Here is a 14,607-nt window from a genome sequence, read left to right as displayed (position 1 = left end):
CTGCATCGCCGAGGGGTATTCCAGTCGTCCCCGGGATCACGGGGGGAGCGAGCTGGGGGGGCCTGGGGGCGCCCGGCGGAGGGGCCGGGGGCGAGCGGTGTGGCGGGGGGTGGCAGCGCGGCGCGACCCGCCGCGGAGGCTCGCAGCGATGTCTGGCAGCGCCGCCGCCGCCGGGGTTTTGACAGCTTGGCGGAGCGGAGTGAACGGAGCTTTATGGTAATTGCGGTTCTCCACTGGCCTTCTGGGTAGCGAGAGAGGGGAGTATCGGCGGGGCGGGGGGGGGGGGGCGGCTTTCCCCTCCTGCCTGCCGGGGAGCGCGGGAGCGCGGAGTCCCCCCCCGGGGCGCCGCAGCTTGGCAGCGACCTGTGCCAGCCGGGGGGAGCGGGCGAGGCGAGGGGCTGGCGGCGAGGCGAGGGGGGGCAAATCAATTAGTCAGGGCAAGGCGGGGGAGCGGGCGAGCGGCCGGGCGAGCCCTGCCTGAGCAGGGAAACGCAGCCAGGGGAGGGGGAAACTTGCTGAGGGAAAAAGCGGTGGCGGCGCTGCTGCCGCTGCTGCTGCTGGCGGCGGCTCCCTCGGTGCAGCGCCTGCCCGGGGGGAGGGGAAGGGAGGGGAGGCGACGGCTGGAGGAGGAGGAGGAGGAGGAGGGAGAGAGGGAGGGGGGATGCGAGGGGAGCGCAGCGTGCAGCAGACGGAGCCCGGTCTCCCAGCGGCAAGGTGAGGAAGAGCGGCTTTCCCGGCGGACTAAAGAGGGGAGGGGGGGGAGAGGAAGAAAAAGAGAGAGAGAGAGGAGGAGAAGAGGAGGAGGAGGAGGAGAATTAAATCCCCAGCCACACACACACAAAGCCGCGGCGGCCAGGGCACGGGAGACGGCGGCGCGGGCGAGATGTGGGGAGCGCCGCGCTCGCCAGCGCAGGAACTTCGCCCGGAGCAAGCCAGCAACATGGCGCTGCCAAACCAGAGCCGGCAGCCGGAATGAGCATCGCGGGCTGCCGCTCCCACTCCCGCTGCTGAGCCGAGCCGAGGAGCAAAGCCCTTCCCGCGGGCACCTGCCCCGTCGGCGCAGAGGCGGCCACGCTCCTGCTCCCCGCGCCCCGCAGCTCTCTGGTCTTTCCGCGCCCCTTCCCCGACCCGCCCGCGCTGGGGCAATCCGCGACACACGCACCCACGTAGAGGGGGAGTGGGATCGTGAAACTTTTCTCGCCTCTTCCTCCCATCCCCGACGGGGCAGCCCTTCAGGGAGAGAGCAGCAGGGCCAGGCGACGGTGTGGGGGACCCGCGTCTCGGACCGCGCACGCCACAGCCCCGCGGCGCGGCAGGAAGGTCAGTGTTCCGCTCCGTGAACAGCTCCCGTGCGGAAGCGCCGCCGCCGAGCCCCGCGGTGCCGGGGCGGTTGCGGGGCTCCCCTCGGCCGGCCGCGGGGAAGGCAGAGCGGCGGGGCGGCAGAAAGTTACGGCGCGGGGCAGCAGGGCTCGGGCGGGAGCGGCGGGCAGGCGGCGGCGGAGGCAGGAGGGTCTAACTGAGCGCCTCCGGGGCTGCGGTGTCGGAGGGGAAGTTTGGAGGCAGTTGCTTATGAAGATGCCTGTTCGGGGCAGCGGAGGCGGGGGGAAGCACCCGATCGCGTTGTCGGCTCCGGTGCGCCCGTGTGGGGAGTGGTGGCGGTGTTCCCGTCATCTCGCACTTTGTGATTGGGAAGGCGCCGGGAGCACCGGCGTCCCGGGGGCTCCCGTGGGACGGGGCAAGCAAGGAGCGGCGCTGCCGGCTCGCGGAGCGGGGAGAGCTCCCGCGCCGGGCGGGCTGGGCTCCGCGCTCCCCGCCGCGAGCAACGCGCGGTCCGGCGGCGGCGGGCAGGTGAGCGGCGGGGAAAACCCGCTGCCGGCCGCCGCCTTCCCGCCGGGAGATCCCGCTGCTGGCTGCCTTCTCCCCGCCGGGAGAGCCTCAGGCGCTGCTCCCCCCTGTCCCTCCGCCCCGGCGGGGCGGGCGCCGCGGCGCACGTGGGACAGGGCGGCCCGGGGCTTTCCCGTGCGCGGAGCTGTGCTGGCGTGAGGTCCGGCGTGACACGGAAGTTTAGTCAGCCCGAAAATGTAGTTTGGAGTTGGGAGAGCGAGCCGGAGGGAGGCTCGGGGCTTGCCATCAACGGGCCGGCCGGAGGGGGACGGCCAGGCGGGGAGGCAGCGGAGGCTGCTTTGTGAAGCCAGGGCCAAGTGGGGCGGCTCTGCGCAGCATATGAGGCATGCATTTGATGTTCGCGGAGCGAGTCCGGGGGCGAGGGCTGCGGAGCGTTCACGTTCCTCTTTCTTTCGCGATGTGTGTATGTTGGGTGGTTTGTTGTTGGTGGTGGGGTTTTTTTGTTTGTTTTTTTTTTTTTTTTTTTTTTTCTTTTCTTTTTCTTTCCCCTTCCTCCTTCCTCTCTCCCTCCCCTCTAGTTTCCGCGATGTCTGTCAGATCCCGGGTTCGGTGATCGCAGAGGGGGCGAGGGGAAGGCAAAGAGCACCTCCCCCATCTGCCCCGACAAGAGAAAAAAAGGCCCGACCATGGCGAGTGGTGTAAAACTGATAAAGTGTGGGGACTGACTTTAATGGTATCGCCTCGGAGCTCCTCTCAGCATTAATTCCCACTAATGAATCTTTTCCAGAAACTCCGTTCATTGCTTTCATCTGCTCTTTAGAGCCCGCAGCTTTTGTATTCGTGTTTGCATTAAAAAGGGGGTGGGGGGGGAGCCCAACCCGCACCACGTAGCCAAGCCCGGATTTTCCAAAGGTTTCTATTAACTTTTTTCTTTTTTTTTTTTTTTTTCCCCGCCCCCTCCCCGTGGCCCTACCGCGGGGGGCGGCCGGGAAGAGCAATGCCCCGCCAGAGCCGCTTGGGAACAAAGCTGGGGGCGAGAGCGGGCGGGCGGTGCCGGTTTGGGTCCCTCGGGCAGCGCCCGCACCCCCCGCCGGTGACTCCGCCGCTCCCGGGTCACCGCCGCCCGCGCCCCTCCCGCAGCTCCGTGCGCGCCGCTGCCCGCCGAGACCGGCGTTCCGCTTCCTCCGGCCACCGCTCTCGCCGACTTTCGTCCCCGAGGTGCTGAGGCTTGCCTGTCTGTCTGGAGCCCGGTGCTGTCGCCCTTGCGACACACCGATTCATTTCCTTTCGGTTCTGCTGTTGGAGCCGCTGGGTGTTTTTTTGTTTTTTTTGTTTTTTTTTTTTTTCCTTTTCCTTCCCTTCCTTTTTTTTTTTTTTTTTTCCTCTTCCCGAGAGGTAGCCAGCGCAGCGCTCACCCTAATTGCTTTTAGGAGGATTAGGAGCAAATTCCTCCCCTAGCCCCCCCATCTCCGCCGCCTCTTCCCTCTCCGCCCCCCCCCCCCCCCCCCCCCCCCCGCCGGGTTGCCTTCGCGCGCCGGGGTTGCAGTTTATCCCTGGTGCAGTTCTTTGAATTGCTGTCACAAATAGGTGACTCAGAGTTAATTAGGAAGTATGCACCGGATCAATGGGCTGCACAGCTCATTAGTTATTCCCCAGCCTTTTGCAGCGTTGGACCTCCGGCTCCTCGCCCCGTATACCTCTTTAATACGCAACCTGGAGGGCTGGCAGGGACCAGGGAGTACTTCGGGTGAGGGGGGCCGTGTGCGAAGGGGCGTCATGAGTACGGATATTGAAGCTTCCAGGTTGGGAGGTTGCATATGGACGAGTGACCGGGACCCCTATTGCTCCCCCCGTCCCTCCCGCTCCCGCTATCAAACCTGCCGTCACGCACGGGCGTGGTGGGCCCTCGCTCGCCCCGAGATCGGAAGGACGAGCCCGGAATGTTACCGAAAACAAACAGACACACACACACAAGAAAAAAAGAAAAAAAAAAAGTGTGTGTGTTTATTGGAGCGTACGTTGAGAGAGCAGACAAAATCTCATTTGTCAGGCATGAAGGTGGGCTATGTGGAAGGCTATAAATATACCGGGGAGGATTGTATCGCGGTCACTTTTCTGTTCTTCGCCATTTCTAAGGTGAGTGGTGGAGGCTGAGGGACCGGGCAGGGGCTTCTCCTGGTATTGTTTGTCCGTCTGTGATAGATCGGTCTAGACAGCCGCTCAGGCTCCCTGCGAGCTCAGGAACCAGAGCCTGAAAGGGAGAGTGGGGGAGACGAAAAGGAAAAGGTCACCGCGATTTTTTTTTCTTTTTTTCCTCCCTCTTTTCTTCCTCTTTTTTTTTTTTTTTTTTAATGGTGGTGGTGGTGGTGATGGTTGTTAACCCTTCACGGCAGAGGGGATCGGGGCTGACTATCCCGGCCTGGAAAGATGCGGCAGCACAGCAGCGATCGCAGGGATGATGTTGGAGCCGGGGGGACGGGGTAGCGCTGCCCTGTCCATCTGATGGCTTTGTACGAGATGTTTCCCACAACAGGAAAAGAGTTCACAAGGCGAGTGCCAGATGATTTCGTTCCCAGGAGTTTCCTCACTGGAAAACTCCGAGGAGCGCTCGGAGCGAGGCTTGGGCAGCCACAGGGCCGGGGCAGCCGCCGCAGCCCCTCGGGCTCGGGGGCGTCCCCGGAGCTCTCCGCCCCTGGCGGCCCTGCCCTGCCCGCCCTCTTCCCGCGGGCCGCGCTGGGAATCCCGACATGGAGGTTCCCGGCCCCGCGGGGGGAGCGTGTTTCCCTGGGCGCCTTCAGGTTCCGTCGCCTTCTCCCCCAGCAGCTCGGCGCCCTTCACCCCACGGGGCCACGTCTGTGCTCACAGCGTGGGGCAGCCCTCGGCTCATGTCTGTGCGGGCAGGAGCCGGGGCGTACCTGCCTCGGGGTGTTTGGAAGCCCACGGGAGCAAACACACCTCGTGGAACACAAGGGCAGGTGGAGAGCGGGGTCTGCGTTGCAGCTCGGGTGGGTCGGGGGTTGTTTGCAGCTCCTCTGTGCGTGTGTGCTTTTCCTTTTGTGCTTGAGACGTCCTCGGTGGATGAGATGCGATCCTGGCGTGCAAGCCTGGGCGGTACAGATTAAAAGCAGTTAAGGCTTTAGAGCGATAGATAAAAGCTGGTTTTGTTGGATTCGCCTGCAGCACAGACCATTCCCATCCCTCTTTGTCTGAGCCCTGGTTCCGGGCGCTACAGCCTTATTGGAAATGCTCCCGAGCAGTCCACGGAGCCAGGGCAGCAGGCAGCTCTGCGCTTATTTACACGTCACATCTAAATACATCTCTAATTAGATAGAAGCAGCGCCGGAAATGGCAGATTTGTTGCATATCTAATAGAGACCAGTGCAAACAGACTCAGCAGGGTTTCCCTCTCTTCTCCCCCCACAAAAAACCCCCTCACCATCAAGACCAAGCCAGTAATCTGAGAACGAACAGAAATGACTTCTCCTATTTGAGTGCATTATGAACCACATTGGCAAATGTCTCTAATATTTAAAGCAATACTTGGGATGTGTGAGCTGAATGCCCAAATATGGACTGGGTCTTGAAACAATACTAGTGCCTTGGCTTTATTCCTGTGCTGGTGGACAATCCAGGCTCCGTGTCACACACGGTATCTGCCCTTACCAGAATGTGCCAAGATCTGCAGCTTCTCAGGCAGTTCAGAATTGTTATCCCTCTTCCCTCCTCTTCCTCCACCCCATGATAATTTACTTTTTTGAAGACTGATGAGGAAGCCAAGGTGCCCTAACAGTGACTGAGCTGCAGGGGCTCCTGTACAGTCCATGCAAGCAAACTTTCGGGATCTGTGCAGCTGTGAGTGCACAAAGTTGTTGACATGTTTTCATGTCTCGGTTTGTGGAGAAAATGGACAGGTCACCACAGCCCAGAATAATGAGTGCTGCACATCCCAACGTAGTTTTGGCAATGTGTGGCTGTCCTCTGCAAGGTCTCCCAACTCTGACCGATGAGTGGCCCCTGCAAAGACAGGCAAAAGGCCTGTTGCAGTTGAGGTCGCAGCTAAGCAGCCACGTTGCCCTCAGACTAAATATGGCTTGGAGTAAATCGGTGCTTAGCGTGGAGGACAAGCGAGCTCTGATTTCTGCGCGTCTTGACAGAGCTCTGTGCTCTTGCTGGGACTCTGCTGCATAGTTGGGTTGCACAGGTGATGTGCAATGCGCTGTCTTTCCCCCGAACGCTGCAGTACATCACATTTTAGTGTGGGCTTAGAGCAGCATGAAGCCGAGTTTAATACTTCCTCCTTAGGCCGGCGTTGCTTTAGAAATGATTGATGGCCAGTGCGGGCCTGCTCCCCTCTTTCTGTGTTTTGCAATAACCTGAATAGTGTCACGGAGGGCCGGGCTTACCCCTTTTGAATACGCCAAGCAGCGCTCGCTGGCTGCATCGCGTGTGTGTGCCGGAGGGAACGCGGAGGCCCGGGCTGCAGGCAGGGGGAGTTCCCCTGGCTGTGAGCAGATCCCGTTAATCCTCTGGCCTTTCAGGGAACCGGCTTACAGCAGCCGCTGCTCCGGAGCGACCTTTCCCTCCGACTTGACCTACTCAGGTCCCTGGGCTGTGGCGGGCAGGGAGGTCTCTGCCAGGAGAGTGCATCCTTCGTCGGGTGTCTGCGGAGCAGAATGCCAGCGCTCCTTTGAGTGGCTGAGCAGATGAGGTGGGGATGGAAAGGAGGAGGCCAAGAACTCCTTGCAAATGTGGCTTTAGGAAAGTTCTGCTGCTTTCCAGCAGGGAATTCATTTTTCCTTGTTTGCTGGACAGCAGTTCTTGGCCGAGGGGAGATTTTTTTTCCCCTCCTCTCTTCCACTGCTGAAAGAGTTAGCGAGTGAGAGCACGCCTCTGTACCTGCCTGCCTGTTTTCCGAAACTGTTGTCTGAATTATTTGGGACTCTTCCTTCACTCTTTGCACCCCAAAACTCCCTCACGAGCTGATAGATTTGGTGCCATGTGATTAGACATGCAAGGAAGTCTGCTTGGAGAATATCCTGACAGCATGAAATATAATTTGTGATCTGAAAGACAGTTTCCAGTATAATCTCATTATGCACCACAGACTCCCGGTGTTATTTTGTAGAAGGCGGACAATGATCAATTTACATTGACCTAGGGCTGGGTGAGCTTTTAGATGGTAATTGCCATATTGATTTGCATGCAAAAAGAAGACCTGCTAAAATTAAAGACCGGAAGCTAAATTAAACAAAATTTATTGTCTAGGTGCAAACTAAAAGACTTGTTAAAGTCTAGGGTAGACTTGGAAAGCTATGAAATTGAGAGAAACCTGATTCTCATCCTGATAACTCCGTAAAATGAATCTACATGATGGGACAAGGGGCTGCAAAGCGCCCATTGTGAGTGGAAGCACACAGGCCGGAGCTGTTCCGTGTAAGCCCTGGCTCCCTAAACAATCAGAGAATAAAATATCTCCTCTGTCCAATGAAAATCTCAGTCTGAATGTTGGGATTGTCGTGCTAAGGAAAACAAAGCTTTATTTGGATAAGACAATTAAAGTGGAAAGCGCAGAATCCACCAGCCACACTGGGAACAGCTCGGATAAAGAGCTGAGTGTGTTCAGCGGAGCACAGGGGAAAGGGGAGGCTCGGGGCTGTGCCGCACGGCCGAGCCTGCTTCGGGAAAGCCTGTCATTGTGCTTCCTCGGCCAGGACGGCTGAGAGTGCTCCCAGCAGCCTTGGTGCTCCCCTTTCCGTGGCTCCTGCTGCCCTTGGAGTAATCTCCTGCGTCCAGGAGCTGCAGTGGCTTGGTGCTGTGGTGGGGTCCTTCCCCATGCACCTCTAGACGGGCCACGGTGGGTTGAAGTCTGCCAGCTCATTCTTTTTCAGAGCGTGGTTTGCTTTTCGTTTTCAGCTGGCGTAGCTCTTGGTCTTACCCCGCTACCTCACCTGGCGGCCTTGTGTGGCTTTCAGAATTGGCATATTACAAAACATTTGGGCCGGTATCCTCGGTTATAAAAGTGAAAATTCCACCTTCACGGGAGTATTGGAGTAGCTGGCCCTTGGCACAGTTGATAGCAGGCAGAAGTACACTTGTGCTTGCACAGAGAGCAGACTCCATGCCTGGGGCAGCCTGGTGGGTGTCCTTGTCCCTGCGTGGACATGTGCTGTGGGGCTGCCTGTCCCTCACCCACCGCTGTGTTTCCTCTGTGTTCCCCTGGGGTGGGGTGGCATTGCATCTGGGAGTCTCCTGGAGGGGTGAGAGAGCTTTGTGGGGCTGGTTTAGTCATGGTTTGAGTATGGCATTTGTGTATGGTGACAGGTAGGGACAGGGAAGCGAAATCAAAGCTGTAGGGGCGTATTCTCAGCTCTCCTTGAAATTCACAGAGAACTTGTTAATGGCACAAGAAGGGATGGGCTGAGCTCCTCTTTCTAAGTGTAAATTCCCTCCCTGAGCCAAACTTTCTCCATGTGAAAGCTCCCGGGTATGGAGAGATCCTACAGGGATCTCTGATCCTCGGGCAATCCCCTTTGCTCCCACGCCCTGGTGTGCTGGGTTGTGCCTTAAGCTTCTCCGACTTGCCCACAGCAGTAGGAGGCTGAGCTGGGTGTTAAGGAAAGCCCTTCCCACAGGCTGCAGTCCCCCAGGCTCACCTTGCTCTGGCCTGGTCGTGCTCCCCGTGCAGTGTTTTCCTTTCCTCCCGTTTCAGTAGTCAAGCACAAAGTGGATTAGCAAAGCCCCGTGCAGAATTAAGCAGCCCGGTGTGAAGTTATGCGGATCTCTGAGGACTGGCCTGCCTTCCCCTGCAGACCTCCTGTGCTTTGCCGTGCCAGGGCAGCCCAGGAGCAGTGGGCAGGGGTGGATGCTTCGCGGAGTCTCAGAGAAATACCTCTGGCTAAAGTTGGGAGCAGCAGAGGAAGCTGGAACAGTACTTGCAAGCAGGAAGTGATCTCCCAGGGTAAACGTTTTAATGGAAGTGTGACCTGGCATTGCACAAACTCCAACCCAGGGCGGCTGCTGCCAGCTGGGGAGGATGCAGGGCTCGGGGAGAGGCGTGGGAGGCTGTGCCGTGCAGTGCCAGGGGCGCCCACAGCGGAGCCGTGTGTGCGCGGAGCTGGAGGCGGCTGTGGCGCGGCCTGCCCTGAGCAGGTGGCTGAAGGTTGTCTTATTTTAGCTACAGAAATATCTCTCTAGATCCATTACTGCAAGATCTCGTTTGCAATAAACTATATTGGCTCCCCCTCTTTATACAAATTGCTGGTATGAAAGAAAACCCAGCCTATATGCATGGAGGCAGGCATGAGCTAGTGAGATCAGGTTTCCTACTGAGCTCCCAGAGGAGAAGTCAGCATTTGATTGAAGCTACACTTGGTTCTTGGTTCCCAGGGGACAGCAGCCCTGAAACACGAGAGCCCTCCCTCCTTTTTTTCCCCCCTTCTCTCTCTTCTTCCTCTAAAAGCCTTTGTGCTGAAAGAGCCTCAGTAGGCACGAATCGCCTGTCTCTCACAAGACTGTGTTGCAGCCTTTGCTGACATTGTTCTGTTAGCAGTGGTTTTTACCAGGCCAGCAGATTTCTAGCTAGGTATAGGCAATGAATAGTCGATGATACTGACCTGCGAATATGTACTGGTGTCTTTGGGTGGTGAATCTGATTTGGAAGTCGATTGGAGACTTACCACATCAGTGTGAAGCACGTTACCTGCCGGGATAGTACTGCCCTTTGGCAGGAGTTGGGCCAAGATGGAGATACGCTTCCAATAAAGTCAGGTATTTTTCCTTACTGATGCTGGCTCTCATATATGCGTACATACAAAGTGTTATTCCAGCTCCTGTGGCCTCCTCAAGAGTTTGTGCGGGACACGAATTTCAGAGAAAGTTGCCATTTCTCGGTTTTAACTTAAGAGATGCACAATTTGGGTAATGCCAGGGGTCAGAATGGGCAAGGAAAGGTTTCCTTAAACAGATTTATTTTCCCCATGTTTCTGTAATGTAAATTCGACGTCTCCTCCAACTTCGCTGCTGATGAAAAAGTAAGTAAGGGTAGGGAAGGAGGTATAAGGATTTACACTCAAATTCCATCTGTGCCCAGCAAAAGGCCCTCAGAGAGTGTGTAGCGCACTCCTTTGCTTCCAGGCGCTTGTATCATGAACGAAGCTGGAGTTCTGCTTTAGGTTATTGGCTTTTTTTCTTTTTTCCCTCCTTACGGTGGAAAGGAGAAGGTGGAAGCGTGTCTCTGTCGCCCGGCTGAGCGGAGGGGCCGGGGCCGCCGCGGGTTGCGGGGTCACCGCCCCGGGCAGGGGTGGCGGAGGGGCCCCTCGGCGGGAGGTTCGCTGCGACAGCAGGTCGGGCGCTGCCGGCGGCGGCCCGGAGCGAGGCGGCCGGGCAGGGATCGGGGGAAGCCCGGCTTTCCCGGGGAAGGGCTGCTCGGAGGCGCGCCGCGGGGGCGAGCTCGCCGTGTGCCGCGGGGCGCTGCGCAGCTGCAGGCGCGGCTTTCCCCGCTACAGCGGGGTTCCCCCTCGCCTTTCCCAAAAGCCAGACCGAGAGCGGAGCTCAACTTGTGATTGTGCAGGCGTTTCGTCGGGCGTGAGTGCTGACTGGAAAGCCCTCTGTGCTGTGGGGGGAGAGCCCCGCGGCGCTCGGCTCCCGCCGACATCGGCTTGGCGGAGCAGCACCCCCCAGCCCCGGCCCGGCCCGCAGAACCCCCGGGGCAGCGCGGCTCCGCCTGGCCAACCTCCGGGAACAAGCACGTTTCTGGCCCCGGGGCGGGGGAGGTGGGTAGAGGGTGTTCCTTGTTTCGAGTAAACCAGCTGCAGTAGTTGATGGTAAAGCAATGAAGGCAGACACAATGCTGCTGTTGTTGGTTTGATCTCTAACTGGGGATTGTTAGTCTGGATTTAACTCTGTGGCAAGGGGGGGCGGGGGTTGGGGGGGGGGGGAAGGCGAAGGCTGTTTACAGCCAGTGCAAATAATGTGACAGCTGTTGGAGCGCGAAAAGCCCGCGCCTCGCTGGCACTCGCACACAAAAGCTCTCGCTGCGGCCGGAGTGGCTCCGGGGCCGCCCCGCCGCTCCCGGAGGCACCGCCCGGCGCTGCGGGGCCCGGCGGGGCGCCCCGGGGCCCGGCGGCATCCCCGGCGGCGGCGGCGGCGGGGCGCCCAGCCGCGCTCCCCTGCCGCCCGCCGCGACGCTTAAGCAAACGCCGCTGGCCGGGGAGAAGCGTTCCGCCCCCTCCCCCCCGGCCCCTCTTTCCGCCTGCGCTTGATTTACAAGCGCAGGGAGGCAGCTGGAGGAGCGGCCGGCTCCGTGCCCGGCCCCGGCGCTGGGAAATCCCTCCCGGCGGCAGGTTTGCTCCGGCTCCGGTGACTTTGCGGGAGCGGCGGGAGAGGTGTCCCGGCAGCCCCGCGGCAGGACAGGGCAGCCCGGCTGAGAGCTTCGGCCGGCCTGGGGCACGGCACGGTGCAGTGGCTGGCAGCGCGTTTCCCTCACAAACACATGTTGGCAGAGAAGTTATCGCCTGAGACGGCAGCGTACGACCCCTGATAACCTGGACGTGCAGGAATCCCTGGAGTAGGTCTTCAGTGGAAAAATCCTCGTGCATAAATTTCCCGAGTGGCTATTTTCTGCTCAAAGCCTCTGCATCTAAGCCCCTCGATTTGTCTTCTGAGCGTAGGATATAAAATGCTGTCTGTTCTTGAAGTTTGCTCCAGTACCCAGAGTGATCTCCTGGCCCTTTCAGAAGAGCCTCTGGAAAGTCGAGGAAACTTGGAGAACTGGGTTCTGGCCTATATTTGTACCTGACATAATTTCGCTACCTACGAGAACTGCTGTGTTTTATATAGTAAGTGACCTCCATGTACTATTGTCTTTTTGACGAGGTGGCTCTGGGGTGGAAAGCAGGTAAGAAGGGGAGATGCTTATTTCCTCCCTCACCCCCGTTTTTAGTCGTTTAGGTCGATGGGTTGTCTTTATCTGTTTCTCTCCAGTCAATCTATTACTTTTTTTTCTCTTTTGGCCTTGACTGTCCCCTTGGTCCTTTATGGATTACACTGTGCTATTAGTGGCAAAAGTACACCAGTAGTCATTCAACAATTTTAGCATCAATTCCTATAAAACTGGTGTTTTATATGACATGTGCCATTTTTCTGCAAGAATACTGCTTGCGAAACTAGTTTCGCCTTGGAGCAAAGGCGGAAAGATAAACAAGCCTGCATAGCCAAAACACTTGCATAGCCAAAACACTGGCAATTGCTGCCTCCTTCCAAATCTTTTAAAGTCACGGAGCAATATTTTCAGGATTATGCTGCTGCCTCTGAGGAGGGAATGTCGGCGGCGTTAAAAAAAAAAAAAAAAAAGCTAATGCAAATTAGAGAAAAATAATTTTCTTTCAGCGATATGCAATGTATTAGTCACTTGTTATCATGCTTAGAGGCAGACCTCATTTGCGCGTCTGCCAACTCGTTCACATCTGCTCAGAGCTGTTCAGGGCATTTTAACCTTGGCGGTGTCGTGTCGTAGTCCCACGGATCAAGAACGAGTAATTAAAGCTCTAAGCAGCAGCAAAAAATTCATAGCCGCCCATCTGCATCGCAGTTGATTCGCTGCTTTGTTTCGGTGCGGAGCGCCAAGATGGGAAGGCAGGACCGGTGGCGGCCTGCACGCTGCCTCCTCTCCGCCGGGGCACGGCCGCTACCGGCAACTTTATGTCCTTTTTATTTCCTTTTTCTGTCTTCCTCTTTTATTCCCCTTTTATTTTTTTTTTTGTAATTTTTTTTTCCACGTGTTTGGTTTCCTTTTCTTTGCCCCCGGTGTCTCCCGCACGTCGGCTCGGGCGGTGTTTGGCGCTCGCTGTGCCCGTGCTGGACAGGCGTTTCCTCCAAAGGTGTGGAGGTGGTGGATGTGAGGTCGGGACACGTTGCAGAGACGTTTAGTCGAGGTGCTCGTAATGCAGCTTTCGTAACTGAGGACTCGCCAGCGCTTTCCAGAAGTGCTCGGGAAAGCGTTTCCCATTACGGGGGAACCTTAGCGCCATAAACCCGACATAAACTTTAGGGTGAGGCTATTTTTTATGCATTGTTCAGCAGAAACCAGGCTGTTTATTTGTTTGTTGTTGGGAGGAGGAGGGAATTAGAAAAAAAAAAAAAAAAGGGAAACCCCCCCCCAACTTCCCAAGCACTTTTTCTTGCATGCGGTCGCCGAAAGTCCCCGTGTCCCGGCCCTGGCCTTGCCGTGGCTGTGCAGACAAAGCCCTGCGGGAAGCGAGAGGCTTCCATGCCGGCCGCGCTAGGTAAAACGAGAGACGGAGGCACCTAAGTTTAATATTTGCCTGTTGTGCGCGGCCATTTGCTGCATGAGGCGCGGAGCCACCGTGTCCCGGCGGGGCTGGCGCTGGGGAACTGGGTGGGGGGTTGGGGGAGCAGAGCGAGCCGCTCCCCATCCATCAGCCCCGCGAAGCTGTTGCTCCGTAAATGAGGGAACCACAGGCCCTGTCAGCCGCAGTTATGCAAAATGAAGTCGTCCGTGATCAATATCTCCCAACGTCCCCGACGGATGTCGGGGGGGGGGGGGGGGCGCCCCCGCCCCCGCCCAGCGTGCGGCGGCGGCTCCGCGCCGGGGAGCGGTGTGTCGGGGTGGCCGGAGGGAAACCAAGGGCGTACGGCCCATTAATCACTCCACCCCCCTCCGGGGGTGCGGCGGGGGCTGGGGGAAGGAAACGGGGCCGTGCTCCGGTATTTCTGCAAGGATAACGTTGCGGAAGTGAGCGCAGGCCTTGCCCAACTCTCGCAGGAGCGCTGGGACTTTTGTGTTCAGTGTGGGGGGGTTGCCCCCCGCCCTGCCTCCTAAGTTTCCCGAGCTATTGGGGGCAGGGGAGGGCTCGCCCGAGCCCGGCTAATGGCGAGCCCGTGGCGCTGCGCTCTCCCAGCCTCCCGCGGACGAACAATGGGGAACGAGCAGGGGGAAGGGGCTGGCTTGGTGATATTTTTCTTTTTTTTTTTTTTTTCCCCTTCCTCCCCCCCTCCCTTTTATTTTTTTTTTTCCTTTCTATCCCCCTCCTGGAAAGCAAAAGCCATACGGAATAAAGGCAACAATGAAGGGTTCCCGGAATGCCGAGTGCGCGGCGGGTTAATGGGCTGGGGGCGCGCAGGCCTGCGCTTTTCCTTCCCCGCGCCGGGAATGCGGCCTTAAATTACCTGAAATGCACCTTTCTGCCTGGCCCCGCGGTGCGTGGGTGTGTGTGCTTGCGTGTGTGTGTCCCTCTCTCCCACTGCTGCCGCTGCTCCGCCTGCGCAGCCCGGGCTCGGCTGCTGCCTGTTGTCTCTGGCAGCGGCAGCGGAAACCTCGCTCCCGTGCGCGTGTGTGCGAGTGTGTGTGTGAGTGAGTGTGAGTGTGTGTGTGTCTAAAATGGCGCGGACGGCCTGGGTAGGGAGATGCCGCGGCGGGTGGGCGACGGGAGGGAGCCCGGGCTCTCTCCGGGGCCCCCGTCTACGCGGGGGCCCGGGGGTTCCTGCGGCTGAGCCGGTTTGTGGCTTCCTCCTCCGCCGCCGCCTCCTCCAGTAGCCTCGTTTCCCGGAGCGGCGGCAGAATCCCCCGGCCCCCCCGGAGCGCGCGTCCCGCCCGGCCGCCACCGCGGCGTGCGCCTGGGGGACAGAGGCATCGCCCGAGCCGGGGGAGGGACGGGGGGCCCCGGGGGCGGCCGCCGTAGCGGCGGTGCGGGGCTGCCAGTGCGGCGGATGGGGTCGGTGTTTCCCGCGAATCTCCGGGAAATC

At 58.7% G+C, this 14,607-nt stretch overlaps 1 protein-coding gene across 8 annotated transcripts in view; it reads left to right on the top strand.

Annotated features, from left to right (window-relative positions):
- Positions 1 to 666: 666 nt before the first annotated feature.
- BCOR (BCL6 corepressor) overlaps positions 667 to 14,607 on the top strand; it is a 58,720-nt gene continuing 44,779 nt past the window's right edge. For 4 of the 8 annotated variants that reach the window (XM_066177030.1, XM_066177028.1, XM_066177029.1 and 1 more), the window contains exon 1: positions 11,183 to 11,681. The gene's annotated coding sequence lies outside the window, so the exon portion shown is untranslated. Of the gene's footprint in view, positions 1,321 to 11,182; positions 11,682 to 14,607 lie in introns of those variants that run through there. The other 4 variants (XM_066177026.1, XM_066177025.1, XM_066177027.1 and 1 more) reach the window with 4 other exon arrangements.

This window comes from Chamaea fasciata, unplaced genomic scaffold, assembly GCF_029207755.1.
Source record: "Chamaea fasciata isolate MVZ Bird 193981 ecotype frontalis unplaced genomic scaffold, bChaFas1.0.hap1 SCAF_2, whole genome shotgun sequence".
Taxonomy (NCBI): domain Eukaryota; kingdom Metazoa; phylum Chordata; class Aves; order Passeriformes; family Sylviidae; genus Chamaea; species Chamaea fasciata.
This window is presented reverse-complemented; position numbering and strand designations above follow the sequence as displayed.